Source organism: Bos javanicus, chromosome 15 (assembly GCF_032452875.1).
Source record: "Bos javanicus breed banteng chromosome 15, ARS-OSU_banteng_1.0, whole genome shotgun sequence".
Lineage (NCBI taxonomy): Eukaryota > Metazoa > Chordata > Mammalia > Artiodactyla > Bovidae > Bos > Bos javanicus.
The window spans coordinates 81616237-81631493 of NC_083882.1; the positions used below are offsets into that span (position 1 = coordinate 81616237).

At 47.5% G+C, this 15257-nt stretch overlaps 1 long non-coding RNA gene across 1 annotated transcript in view; it reads left to right on the forward strand.

The window, feature by feature from the left end:
• Nucleotides 1-1709: 1709 nt before the first annotated feature.
• LOC133227114 (uncharacterized) overlaps nucleotides 1710-15257 on the forward strand; it is a 53163-nt gene continuing 39615 nt past the window's right edge. Inside the window, exon 1 of the long non-coding RNA XR_009729727.1 lies at nucleotides 1710-1864. This is a non-coding gene — a long non-coding RNA (uncharacterized LOC133227114). The remainder of the gene's footprint in view (nucleotides 1865-15257) is intronic.

A 15257-nucleotide genomic window follows, 5' to 3' on the forward strand; every position in this document is an offset into this window, starting at 1 on the left:
CTGGGAAGTAAGCTAAAAAAAAACCCAAAATACAAATGGGAGAGAAAAACAAAACTGACATTGTCTTTTTCTAAAATTATTTTTAAAAAAAACCACATTTATTTCTTTTGGCCGTGCCTGAGACATGCAGGATCTTGGTTCCCTGATCAGGCATCGACTCAGCGCCCCCCACACTGGGAGCATGGAGTCTGAATCGCTTTGCTGTATAGTTGAAATCAGCATATTATAAATCATCTATACTTCAATAAAATAAATTAAACAAAAAATATATAGGATGTAAAAATATCACGCCCAGTTATATTTAGTGAGATTAGCAACTTGATCAAGGTAAGAAAGCTGGGACATAGGAAAGTGGGATTAGAACTCAGTCAAATGAGTTATCATGAGCCTATTGCATAACTATAGTCATTTTCGTCCCCAAACTTCCTGTTTCGTGGGGAACCGGCATCACAGATGAGTGTTGAGGCCTGGTGTGCTGGCCCAGAGGGGAGTGCATGATAGGACTAGTCTGTAGCTTCTTTTGGGGCAGGGCAGCTGACAGTGCGGCCCCTCAGGCCAGGGCCGCAGGAGACTGGGCCTTATGTCACCAGAGCACAGGGCGACACAGGAGAGCAGCGGTTTGTCCCCGCGTTACAGGCTGAGCCGTGTCTGTCAGGAAGATTTGCTGACGTCCTCACCCCGGTACCTGTGAATGTGACCTTATTTGGAGATGGGGGTCTTTGCAGGTGTGAGCAAGTTGGATCATATTCGATTAGGGTGGGCCTTCAGTCCACTAGGACTGGGGTCCTTATGAGAACTGAAGGTGGGGGCTCCCCTGGTGGCTCAGTGGTGAAGAAGAGTCCTCCTGCCAACGCAGGGGACACGAGCTTGTCCCCTGATCTGGGAGGACCCCACGTGCTGCTGAGTGACTCAGCCCATGGGTCGCTGCTGGAGAGAGCCCCCCGCAACAGGAAGACCCAGCACAGCCCCTCCTCCCCCAAAATAAACAAAATGAAGACGAGAACAGGGAGACACAGGGAGGAGAATGCCCTGTGGAGGGTCAAACTCAGGGAAGGCAGCCACTGAAGACAGAGAGCGGGGTAATGCTGCCACATGAAAAAGAGACTAGACGATGTGAAGAACTGACTCGTGGCCAAAGACCCTGACGCTGGGAAAGACTGAAGGCAGGAGGAGAAGGGGACGACGGAGGATGAGATGGTTGGATGGCATCACCGACTCAATGGACGTGGGTTTGGGTGGACTCCAGGAGTTCGTGATGGACAGGGAGGCCTGGCGTGCTGAAGTTCGTGGGGTCACACAGAGTCGGACACGACTGAGACTGAACTGACTGCCACAAACCCGGAAAGCCTAGAGCTTCCAAAAGTTGGAAGAGGCAAGGAAGCTTCCGAGGGAGCTCAGTTCTGCTAGGAGCTTCACGCTGGGCGTGTAGCCTCCAGAACTACAAGGGAGCGTATTTCTCTTGTATGACTCTGCACACTTTGTGGGACTTTGTTACAACAGCCTTTGGAGACTACCACTCCCACCTGGGGGTCCTCCTGGCTCCTGGTGGAGGCTCCTGAGCTGTTGGCAGGAGCCTGGGGTTTCTGATCTACGTTTACAACTGAGCAGACTCCAAGGGGAGAAAATGAAACAAAACAGAGCCAAGCCTGTTCTATTATTCACTACTAGCTAAAAAGATTTTTCCGGGCTAATGGGCAGCTACAGTAAATACAAAAATTCCCGTTTGACAAGACCGTAACCAAGGAGCAAACTCCTGTGCGTTAGCTATTAACAACCGAAGGCAGCAGGACATGCAGATCTGCGGCATTGGGGTCCGTGGCCGGGCACGGTTCTGAAGGTAGAATTCCGTCCCCAGCGAGCTCAGGTCAGCCTTCTCACACCCACCTCCTTACCTCCCCAGAGGGGCTCTCTCCGCTGTAGTCACGCTCCCAAGCACTTCTGTCTGGAGAACCCTGCCATCTAGATTTTCAGATTGCCATGGCTGCTCGCTGTTCTGAGGGGAAACCCTGGGGTGGGGTCCCGGCCAGGGTCTGCTCTCTTTGGCTGGACATCTGCTGGATTAGTGGAGTGTCGGTTCTGGATCGGTGCCTGTGGCTTTCCAGTTGTTACATCTCGTAATTCTGAATGGTTTGGATGAGGCTGGGAGCAAAGGAGGACCAAGACCGCGTCTCTTTAGAGCGTCTCAGGATAACGAGAAACAGGTGGTGTCGTGTGTGTGTTCGCTGCTCAGTAGTGTCCGACTCTTTTCGACCCCATGGACTGTAGCCCGCCAGGCTTCTCTGTCTGTGGGATTTTCCAGGCAAGAATACTGGAGTGGGGTGCCCTTCCCTTCTCCAGAGGATCTTCCTGACCCAGGGATCGAACCCAGATCTCCTGCATGACAGGCAGATTCTTTACCGTTTGAACCGCAGGGAAGTCTAAATCAGGTGGTGTCTAAATCAAAGCTACTAATATGACTATGTGCTATCAGCATATACTGGCAACTCAGTCTCTTGTTGATAAGAAGAAGGGAATATTTCTTCTGCACTTATGATGTGGCCTTCCCTAAAGCGAGGACCCACTGTGTAACAGTCCTGATGCCCTCTTCTCCTAGAGGAGGAATTTTTGTGATCAGTGAGTTTGGGATAAGGCACTGGACGTGCCTAGCTCTGCTTTGCTCTCTCCTTTGCTTTACTAGAAGCACAGGTTTCGCTCTGCTCTGCTTCTCTGTAATGTAGATCTGAAAACTAGGTCATTGTCCGATTTTTCAGAAGACCACTTACAAGGCTGAGTCGTGTTCTGGAGCGCCAGGGTTTTTTTCCGTCCTGCAGCTGGTGTTTTCCTCTCCGTCTGCCTTGCTTCTACCTTCTCTCTCTTAACTGGTTCAGAATTTGCAGAGAGGAGAGACGCTAGCTGTTGTGATGCTTCACGACCTCAGAGAGAGCAAGAGGGGAGCTGGCAGGCATGCTTTGCCTGGCCTGTCTCTTCACGGAGTCCCTGAGCTGGGTCAGGACACCGACAGGGTTAAGGGGTGAGGTGGAGGAAACAGTGGGTGTGGTTGGACCTCGGAGGACCAGGGTTCACAGTGGTGAACTCCTGGATGAGATAGCCAGCCCCAGCTCCTCTGCTGAGATGCTCACGAGGGGCTGCCGTGGTGATGTGAGTGCGTGAAGGAGACTGAAGTGTCCTGACATGAAGGAAAGAGGGGGCTTGTCAAGGTCAGCAGAGGGGTGGCTCGTGAATGTGGAGGTCATCGAAGGACGGGGGAGGCCCTGAGAGTTTCTGCAGGTCTCCGGTTCCCATAGACGCCTTCCAGGGTCATGGACGTGTCCCCATTCTCTCTCTGACTCCCCCTGCTCTTTCCTCGGGCACAGGAAAAGCTGTTTTTGGTTAACGGTCAATAAGTCAAAAGTGAAGTCGCTCAGTCGTGTCCGACTCTTCGGGACCCCATGGACTGTAGCCCACCAGGTTCCTCCATCTATGGAATTTTCCAGGCAAGAGTACTGGAGTGGGTTGCCATTTCCTTCTTCAGGGGAACTTCCTGACCCAGGGATCAAACCCGGGTCTCCCGCACTGCTGGCAGACGCTTTACCGTCTGAGCCACCAGGGAAGCCCCAAGAATACTGGAGTGGATTGCCCTGCCCTCCTCCAGGGGATCTTCCTGACCCAGAGATTGAACCCAGGTCTTCTGCATTACCTGCGGATGCTTTACCCTCTGAGCCAACAGGGAAGCCGAGGCAGTATGTACCAGTATGCAGGTTTGCTTTTTAAAAGCAAACATTTACTCACCAGTACTGTCTCTTTTAACCACGAGGAAATGCTGTTCAGCTTCTGGAGGACCGGCCTTGAGAGTCCTGTAAATGGAGAGCATTTGTAGGCATTTAAGCAAGACGGCGACCTGGTCAGACTAAGCTGTTAAAATGAATTTAAGGGAATTAGACAGGAGACGGGGAGCTACATTTGGCAACTGGTCACAGTGGCCTTAGCTGAGATGATGTTGTCTTATTGACTTACAGATACTCTAATGCCCTTATTGGGACTGGAGATACAATGGAGATCAAGGTAGGGGAGATCTTTGCTCCCAGAGAGAGAGGAAAGGTTAGGGAAAGGGTTGGGAGATGGATTTATCCCTGCTTGCTCATTAATTGGATATGTGGGCTGAAGGAGAGTCAGGCGTGACATCCCGGGTCCTGGTTCGAGTGAACAACGGCATCATTCACTCTAACAAATAATAGACTCCAGGAAGGGTGTGTTGAGTTCCATTTTTTTAAAATATTAATTTATTTATTTGATGTTAGCTGTGGCATGTGGGATCTAGTTCCCTGACCGGGGATCAAACCCAGGCCCCCTGATTTAGGAGTGCAGAGTCTTAGTCACTGGATCACAAGGGAAGTACCAGTGAGATCCATTTTTGATAGAAAGAGCCCAGTACACTGATCCGGGAGACAGGGGAGGGGGGTCTACCATCCTGAAGCTCAGGAGGAAGTTCTTTGCTGGAGACGCAGGCTTCAGAGTTGATGGACATGTTCAGTCATTCAGAATGTGTCTGTTGGGTGTGTGCTGGGCACAGGGCGGGAAGTGAGGATCCAGTGGTAAGGGAACACAGACATGGTGCTCATTCTTGAGGAATTAGAGGGAGAGCCAAGCATTAGTAAAATAGCCACACAAATTACTGAAAATTGCAACTGGAGCAGTAACTCCAACATGGAGGTACTTAACGCTATAAGCCTAAAACTTGGACTCAAGAAGACCAAGGAGCATTTTCCCCAGGAAGAGTTTTTTGTAGGAGAGTGGGCACAGCCCATGCAAAGGCCCTGAGCTCTGAGCAAGCCTCTCGAGGATGAGGAGCTGGAAGGGGCCAGTGCTGGCAGAGGGCAAAGAGGGAGGGTGTGCAAGCTGAGACCGGCAGGCGGGTAGCGTTTTGGAACACTTAATGGGTGCTTTCTGTGTGTCAAGCGCCCTTCTAAACACCATTCATGTAATTTAATCCTCCCGACAACCTTATCAGATGCGCTGTTGAAATCTCTGTTTTACATATGCGGAAACTGTGGGACAGAGAAGTTAGGGACTTGCCCAAAGGCTCAGCTAGTAAGCGGCTGAAGTGGGGTTTGAATTCAGATGATCAGGTTTAAAGCCTACACTGCTATCGTCTGGTACCCTAGATTATGTTAAGAATTTTTTTTTGGGGGGTGTGGGATACCATAAAAGATGGAGAAGGGAATGGCAACCCACTCCAGTACTCTTGCCTGGAGAATTCCATGAACAGAGGAGCCTGGCGGGCTACAGTCCATGGGGTCGCAAAGAGTCGGACATGACTGAGAGACTAACGCACACCATAAAGGAACTTTAACCAAGAAGGTGGCAGGGCTGTATTTGCTTTTTGATAAGATCAGTCTAAATGCAGTTGTAGGGATGTGATCGGAGGAGGGTCTGTAGATGGGGGAGATTTGTTGGGGGGATATTGGAGTCATCTAGGAGGGACTCATCGCTTAGACTAGAGTGGGGGTGGCGGAGACACTTAGAGGGAAGTGGCTCTGAGAGCTGCTCAGCTGTCAGTATGTCAGAATTTGGTGAATTGCTGAAGTGCCATGTGAGGAGGAGAGCGTGTCAGGGTGAACTCTAAGGTCTCTGGTGTACAAAGTAAAGCTTGTAGGTGAAGCTGAAAGAGGTTAGGGTGTGAGCTGTAAAAGCCAAGAGACCCCAGGGTACCACCCTAAGGAAATTAATTTCAACCTTACTGCTCACTGCTTCTGAGCGCCAGTTTCTTCCCATTCACCCAAGTGTTCAGGCAGGTGGTTGGATTGGAATAGTGTGAGCAGGTTCATGAAGAAGGGAGAATCAAGGAAGCCAAGACCTCACTGGAATTAGGATTCCATCTCTCAGCCCACTTACCTGTGGTTGAACGGAGACCATCCGTCCATGAGCCTGGTTTTTGCAGACCTCTTGAGGGTGTTCGTCTCCCCTTTTCATTAATGCCCTCTGACCAGCTTTCTCAAGAGAACTTCTCAACGAGTTGTAACAAAGCTTTGGGATTCCTTATTGCTGGGAAGACTCTTGTCATAAGTTTCATCTGACTTCTTTTCCATCCTGACTTCCCCGGAGTTCAGAAGCGTGCCAGGGGGAATCTGTGACTCGTTCTCCCAGGAGCAGACCTAAACTGCAGGTGGTCCCCGAGGGATGCTGGAGAGGTCCTGGGGAGGGTTGTCTGGGAACCGCCGAGGAGCAGGGATTCTCCATCAAATGCCAGGACAGATGGTCTTCACTGACAGTGTCCAAGCACGGTGAGCCTCTCTTCCCAGGTTACGGAGACTCAGAGAGCCAAGATGTACACGGGGCACAGTCAACACAGCCCCCAGGTCTCACGGGAAGTGACGGAGAGTAACAGTGACATCACCGTGTCAACTCTGACTGCGAGCTGTGGCTTCCCCAGCTGTCGTTGGCTCTGATCTTCAGAACACCTCTGGGAAAAAAGCATGCATATTATATTTGCCATAAATATACAGCTGGGCTTCCCAGGTGGCTCAGTGGTGAAGAATCCACCAGCCAAGCTGGAGATGTGGGTTCAGTTGCTGGGTTGGGAAGATCCCCTGGAGAAAGGCACGGTGACGCACTGCAGTGTTCTTGCCTGGGAAGTCCCATGCACGGCGGAGCCTGGTGGGCTGCAGTCCCTGGGTAGCAAAGAGAGGGATGTGACTGAGCAACTGAACATCGATAACAACAAATAAAAGTACAATAATGAGATTATACCATAATTGCTTGATTCGCTTAACAATATTCCAAATACATCTCTCCACCAAAAAAAGAAAAACAAAACAGAATTCTTCCCACCTACAGAATAGCTCTAATGTCTTTGTAGAAATAACACGTGCTAGTCATAAAAAGATATAAGCAACACAGAAAAGAACCAAGTAGAAAGCAGAACATTATCTAAAACCCTGGCACCACAAGAAATGGGCGTTGGTGAGTGTTCCTTTATAAATTTCTTAATGCACTCATGGCCATAGTTCCCAAAAGCAGAATCAAGCAGAATTATACTGTTTAAGCTATTGTGTCATTCACTTTCTCCCTCGTGCCGTGGACCCTCCCCCCTATCAATCAGTAAGTAATAGTCTACATAACTGTATTTAATCACTGCTCTTTTCTGCTGTGTGTGTGCGTCCTCATTTACTTAACTGGCCCCTGGGTTGATGATAAGGTGTCTGCAAGTTTCCGCTGTTATAAGTAACTTTGACAGACACCCGTGGATGTGGACCCTGAAGAGCCAAGTCTCGGGAGAACAAGGTGTAGAGAGCCTGGTTTTCACAGGCCAGGAAGGAAGACGTTGGCTCATTCCTTGGGGGCCTTGGCAACTTGGGTTTCCACAATCCCAGGGGACATCTCCACACACAGCAAGGGCCTCGTTAGGCAAATGACTTGTTTGGATAGGAGAGATTCAGTCCCTAGACTACTGGTCTGGGAGAGACTCTCAGCAGATGAGTGGCTGGATGGCCCATGTCTCCTGCAGGTAAGAGGAGGTTGATTCACGTGGGAGAGACCTGCTGAATCTCCCCAGCAGAAGTGAAATGGGGCTGAGTCCTCTGCCCTTTGAGCTGGGTCCCACCTGCACAAGGCGTCTGATGCCTCTTCCCCAGGAACCTGCTTCAAGCTGCCGGTCCTCTCCCCAGGAGCACCGCGTCTCCCTCGCTGTGTTGGATTCTGTCATGATGCTAAGCATCAGGGCTCCTCCATGGAGGTCTTGGAAAACAATTCTTCCCACGGCATGTGGGACCTTAGTTCTCTGACCAGCGGTTGAACCCGAGCCCTCTGCATTGCAGTTCAGTTCAGTTTAGTCACTCAGTCGTGTCCAACTCTTTGCAACCCCATGTACCACAGCACGCCAGGCCTCCCTGTCCATTACCAACTCCTGGAGTCCACCCAAACTCATGTCCATTGAGTCGGTGATGCCATCCAACCATCTCATCCTCTGTCATCCCCTTCTCCTCCCACCTTCAGTCTTTCCCAGCATCAGGGTCTTTTCCAATGAGTCAGTTCTTCACATCAGGTGGCCAGAGTATTGGAGTTTCAGCTTCAGCATCAGTCCTTCCAATGAATATTCAGGGTTGATTTCCTTTAGGATGGACTTGTTGGATCTCCTTGCAGTCCAAGAGACTCTCAAGAATCTTCTCCAACACCACAGCTCAAAAGCATCAATTCTTCAGTGCTCAGCTTTCTTTATAGTCCAACTCTCACATCCATACATGACTACTGGAAAAACCATAGCCTTGACTAGATGGACCTTTGTTGGCAAAGTAATGTCTCTGCTTTTTAATATGGTGTCTAGGTTGGTCATAACTTTCCTTCCAAGGAGTAAGTGTCTTTGAATTTCACGGCTGCAGTCACCATGGTGGAGTCTTAACTACTGCACCACCAGGGAAGTCCTGGATAAAGATTCTTGCTTGGGAGGAGGGGACTGCTCTGGCTCTTTGTCGCAGCTCAAGAGCATGGCCTCTGGAACGTGGGCTCTCAAGTGTGGGCTTAGTATTTGTGGTACAGGGCCTAGCTGCCCCAAAGCATGTGGGATCCTCCCAGACCGGGGATTGAACTCATGTCTTTTGCATTGGCAGGTGGATTTCTAACCACTGGACCACCTGGAAAGTCCCTGGATACAATTTTTATCCACTCTCATACGTGTATATGTATGGCTGAGTTCCATTGCTCTCCACTCAAAGCTATCACAACATTATTAATTGACTATAGTCCCCAAAAAAGGTGAGAATTCATATCCATTCTCTTTCCTCGCTTCAATTATGCTTGGTCACATCACTGGGTTTGGTCCTGGGAGTGTGAATGAAGGTGTTCTGTGCCCTGTCTGAGCACAGATGCGTCTGAAGCTACCCCGTATCCTCCACATCCCCTCCTTCCCTCTGCTGTGACACCAGCCATGTCCAGACATAGGGATTTCTCTTACGTTAGCCCAAGTCTTGGAATGAAAAGTAGTGGGCTCACTACTGACTCATGACAGATGTGAACAAGAGTGAGAAATACACTTTCTGCTGTTGTAAGCCAACGAGACTTGGGCGTTTGTCGGTTAATATGGTAAAGAATCTGCCAGCAATGCGGGAGACCTGGGTTCTATCCCTGGGTAGGGAAGATCCCCTGGAGAAGGCAAAGGCTACCCACTCCAGTATTCTGGCCTGGAGAATCTCATGGACTATAGTCCACGGGGTCGCAAAGAGCTGGACGTGACTGAGCGACTTTCACGTTCACTTCCTGTTACTATGGCAGCCTCCTGTTCATACGGTCATAGCCCTCTCTTGGCCGTGACCCTGCTTCTATCTCCTCTATCCTGTCTCAAATGGCCCGTGCTTCTCAGACTTCTCCTCTCTGTCTCCTCCGAGAAGCCTTTCATTCACACTTACTGAGCCTGCATCTAGTCGATTGACCTAAGGCAATTTTTAAAAACTGTTTTGGCTTTTATTTCAAAACACTTTTTTGTTTGTTTTCTATTTTCAAACTCTGCTCCTACATTTGCATGTAACTTCTAAATAGTCTTATTTGTTTTGGTTTTTGGCTGTGCCGGGTCTTCGTGGCTGCGCGGGCTGCTCTCTAGCTGGGTTTGAGGGCGTCTCACTGCGGTGCCGTCCCCTGTGGTGGGGCACCGTCTCTGGGCCTGCGGGCTTCAGTAGCTGCCACACGGCTCTGAGCTCGATAGGTGTGGCGCACGGGCTTAGCTGCTCTGTGGCACGTGGGATCTTCCCGGACCAGAGATCGAAACTATGTCTCCTACATTGGCCGGTGGATTATATACCACTAAGCCTCCAGGGAAGCCCCCTAAAAGCACTTTTTCATTGTGATGTAATTGACCTATAACATTATGTTAGTTTTACGTATACAATATAATGATTTGATATTTACATATGCTGAGAAATGATCACCACAGTAAGTCTCGTTAACATCTGTCACCATACATGGTTACAATTTTCCCTTCTAGTGATGAGAAATTTTAAGATCTACTCTCGGCAACTTTCAGATATGCAATATTATTAACTACAGTCACCATGCTGCGCTGGAGCAGGAAATGGCAGCCCACTCCAGTAGTCTTGCCTGGAGAATCCCATGGACAAAGGAGTCTGGTGGGCTACAGTCCATGGGGTCGCAAAGAGCTGGACACAACTGAGCGACTGACACACACACACACACACACACACACACCATGCTGTACAGTACATCCCCGTGACTTATTTCTGTCAGTACATCTTTTAAAATATGAGAAGGTTCTAGTTGTTAGTAGCAGGTTCCGCACAACCCCATTCTTTCAAGCCTGATTGACAAGTGATGTGAGCTCTTGCACAGCTGAAACTGTTTCTTTATTATCTATCTCTGCTCACTTTGTGGGCTGAGGTGGGAGCATTAGAACACAGGCTTAATGTCACTGGTGGGAAGAACGGAGGTGAAGTTCTGTTTCCGTGGGAATAGAATAGCATCTCATGGTAGTTTTAAAAAAAATAAATGAAACTTGAGCTTGGAGACCAACTGTACTCATATAGTCTCTCTATGGGGACTGAGGTCTGCATTTTCCTATGGCAACGTAACTGAGCTCATTGTTCTTGGAAATTCAGACCTCAGAAGAGATGGTTATAAACCAATAAACAACCTCACTGTGCTTTATGAAACTGCTGCCAGTTTTTCTGAACAAATAGTTTGCACCTCTAGGCAAACATCTTTCTTGTTAAGACAATAGATCACTGTCTTGGATAAACAGCTTTCTCAACAAACAGCAGTTTACTTATTAAGATTTGTTTTCAGGTCCTTCCTCCCTAGTATGTGTCAATCCTAAACTATTATGTCACAAGCTTTTTCCAGCCCTGATCTGCTCCCTGATTTGGAAAATCCATCTTAAGCCACTTGAAGCCTGACCTCCAGACTCTTTAAATATCGCTGTTCAGTTGCCAAGTCGTGTCCGACTCTTTGAGACCCCGTGTGCTGCAGCGCGCCAGGCCTCCCTGTCCTCCACCACCTCCTGGAGCTTGCTCAGACTTGTGTCCCTTGAGTTGGTGATGCCTCCAACCATCTCATCCTCTGTTCCCCTTTTCCTCCTTTTGAGAACCACTAATGGTGAAAAAAAAAGAAGGAAAGAAAGTGAAGAGGAACTAAAGAGCCTCTTGATGAGGGTGAAAGAAGAGAGTGAAAAAAGTGGCTTAAAACTCAACATTCAAAAAACGAAGATCATGGCATCTGATTCCATCACTTCATGGCAAATAGAAGGGAGAAAAGTGGAAGGAGTGGCAGAATTTCTTTTCCTGGGCTTCAGAGTCACGGCAGACAGTGACCGTAGCCATGAAATTTCCTTCCTTGGAAGGAAAGTTACGACAAACCTAGACGACATATTAAAAACAGAGACATCACTTTACTGACAAAGGTGCATATAGTCAAAGTCACGGTTTTTCCACTAGTCATGTATGGATGTGAGAGTTGGACCATAAAGAAGGCTGAGTGTCAAAGAATTGATGCTTTCGAATTATGGTGATGAAGAAGACTCTTGAGTGTCGCTTGGGCAGCAAGGAGATCAAACCAATCAAACCTAAAGGAAATAAAAACTGAATATTCATTGGAAGGACTGATGCTGAAGCTCCAATACTTTGGCCACCTGATGCCAAGAGCTGACTCATTGGAAAAGACCACAGTGCTGGGGAAGAATGAGGGCAGGAGGAGAAGGGGATGACAGAGGTTAAGATGATTAAATAGCATCACTGACTCAATGGATGTGTGTCTGAGCAAACTCCAGGACACGGTGAAGGACAGGGGAGCCCTGTGTACTGTGGTCCGTGGGTCACAAAGAGCCGGATGCAACTTAGTGGCTGAGCAACAACAACACTGAGAACTACTAAGATTCTGTATTCTCTCTTACTACAGTAGGTTTAATAAACTTAGCTTTGGTTGAGGAACAGGTTTTCTGGTCGTCTTTCAAAGGGTTATCAACTGACAATCTGCTCTTTACCCAGGGTTACTTGGGGCCATTTTGGTTCCTGTTTTGGCCATCTGATAACTGGGAAGACAAGCAGAGTTACATTACACATAAGGGAGTTTGCTCCATCAGTTTTATGAGGATATAGGTTCATTGCTCCTGCCAAGAGGGTTCAGATTTCATGTGAATGTCAGGACTGGAAGCAACCTTACATGGATCATGTTCTTTAATTCCTCCTTTTGCACAAGGGCTTCCCTGGTGTCTCAGCTAATAAAGAACCCGTCTGCAATGCGGGAGACCTGGGTTCAATCCCTGGGTTGGGAATATCGCCTGGAGAAGGGAAAGGCTACCCAGATTTGCATGGTCCATGGGGATGCAAAGTGTTGAACACAACTGAGCAACTTTCACTTTTACACTAGAGCTATTGAGGTTCTGGGAAAATAGACCCATCTCTTACTTGGGGGAGAGATTCTCAAGTTGTCTTCTTTAAGCAATGTCACTCCTTCTCTCAGTTCAGTTCAGTCACTCAGTCGTGTCCAACTCTTTGCGACCCCATGAATCGCAGCACACCAGGCCTCCCTGTCCATCACCAACTCTTGGAGTTCACCCAGACTCATGTCCGTTGAGTCAGTGATGCCATCCAGCCATCTCATTCTCTGTCGTCCCCTTCTCCTCCTGCCCCCAATCCCTCCCAGCATCAGAGTCTTTTCCAATGAGTCAACTCTTCGCATGAGGTGGCCAAAATACTGGAGTTTCAGCTTTAGCATCATTCCTTCCAAAGAAATCCCAGGGCTGATCTCCTTCAGAATGGACTGGTTGGATCTCCTTGCAGTCCAAGGGACTCTCAAGAGTCTTCTCCAACACCACAGTTCAAAAGCATCCATTCTTCAGCACTCAGCTTTCTTCACAGTCCAACTCTCACATCCATACATGACCACAGGAAAAACCATAGCCTTGACTAGATGGACCTTTGTTGGCAAAGTAATGTCTCTGCTTTTGAATATGCTATCTAGGTTGGTCATAACTTTCCTTCCAAGGAGTAAGCATCTTTTAATTTCATGGCTGCAGTCACCATCTGCAGTGATTTTGGAGCCCCCAAAAATAAAGTCTGACACTGTTTCCACCGTTTCCCCATCTATTTCCCATGAAGTGATGGGCCAGATGCCATGATCTTCATTTTCTGAATGTTGAGCTTTAAGCCAACTTTTTCACGCTCCACTTTCACTTTCATCAAGAGGCTTTTGAGTTCCTCTTCACTTTCTGCCATAAGGGTGGTGTCATCTGCATATCTGAGGTTATTGATATTTCTCCCACCAATCTTGATTCCAGCTTGTGCTTCTTCCAGTCCAGTGTTTCTCATGATGTACTCTGCACAGAAGTTAAATAAGCAGGGTGACAATATACAGCCTTGACGTACTCCTTTTCCTATTTGGAACCAGTCTGTTGTTCCATGTCCAGTTCTAACTGTTGCTTCCTGACCTGCATATAGGTTTCTCAAGAGGCAGGTCAGGTGGTCTGGTATTCCCATCTCTTTCAGAATTTTCCACAGATTATTGTGATCCACACAGTCAAAGGCTTTGGCACAGTCAAGAAAGCAGAAATAGATGTTTTTCTGGAACTCTCTTGCTTTTTCTATGATCCAGCGGATGTTGGCAATTTGATCTCTGGTTCCTCTGCCTTTTCTAAAACCACCTTGAACATCAGGAAGTTCACGGTTCACATATTGCTGAAGCCTAGCTTGGAGAATTTTGAGCATTACTTTACTAGTGTGTGAGATGAGTGCAATTGTGTGGTAGTTTGAGCATTCTTTGGCATTGCCTTTCTTTGGGATTGGAATGAAAACTGACTTTTTCCAGTCCTGTGGCCACTGCTGAGTTTTCCAAATTTGCTGGCATATTGAGTGCAGCACTTTCACAGCATCATCTTTCAGGATTTGAAATAGCTCAACTGGAATTCCATCATCTCCACTAGCTTTGTTCATAGTGATGTTTTCTTTCTTTTTTTTTTTAAATTTTATTTTATTTTTAAACTTTACAATATTGTATTAGTTTTGCCAAATATCTAAATGAATCTGCCACAGGTATACATGTGTTCCCCATCCTGAACCCTCCTCCCTCCTCCCTCCCCATACCATCCCTCTGGGTCGTCCCAGTGCACCAGCCCCAAGCATCCAGTATCCTGCGTGGAACCTGGACTGGTGACTCGTTTCATACATGATATTATACATGTTTCAATGCTATTCTCCCAAATCTTCCCACCCTCTCCCTCTCCCACAGAGTCCATAAGACTGTTCTATACATCAGTGTCTCTTTTGCTGTCTCGTACACAGGGTTATTATTACCATCTTTCTAAGTTCCATATATATGCGTTAGTAAACTGTATTGGTGTTTTTCTTTCTGGCTTACTTCACTCTGTATAATAGGCTCCAGTTTCATCCACCTCATTAGAACTGATTCAAATGTATTCTTTTTAATGGCTGAGTAATACTCCATTGTGTATATGTACCACAGCTTTCTTATCCATTCATCTGCTGGTGGACATCTAGGTTGCTTCCATGTCCTGGCTATTATAAACAGTGCTGCGATGAACATTGGGGTACATGTGTCTTTCCCTTCTGGTTTCCTCAGTGTGTATGCCCAGCAGTGGGATTGCTGGATCATAAGGCAGTTCTATTTCCAGTTTTTAAAGGAATCTCCACACTGTTCTCCATAGTGGCTGTACTAGTTTGCATTCCCACCAACAGTGTAAGAGGGTTCCCTTTTCTCCACACCCTCTCCAGCATTTATTGCTTATAGACTTTTGGATCACAGCCATTCTGACTGGCGTGAAATGGTACCTCATAGTGGTTTTGATTTGCATTTCTCTGATAATGAGTGATGTTGAGCATCTTTTCATGTGTTTGTTAGCCATCTGTATGTCTTCTTTGGAGAAATGTCTATTTAGTTCTTTGGCCCATTTTTTGATTGGGTCATTTATTTTTCTGGAGTTGAGCTGTAGGAGTTGCTTGTATATTTTTGAGATTAGTTGTTTGTCGTAGTGATGCTTTCTAAGGCCCACTTGACTTCACATTCCAGGATGTCTGGCTCTAGGTCAGTGATCACAGCATTGTGATTATCTGGGTCATGAAGATCTTTTTTGTACAGTTCTTCTGTGTATTCTTGCCATCTCTTCTTAATATCTTCTGCTTCTGTTAGGTCCATACCATTTCTGTCCTTTATCGAGCCCATCTTTGCATGAAATGTTCCTTTGGTATCTCCGATTTTCTTGAAGAGATCTCTAGTTTTTCCCATTCTGTTGTTTTCCTCTATTTCTTTGCATTGATGGCTGAAGAATA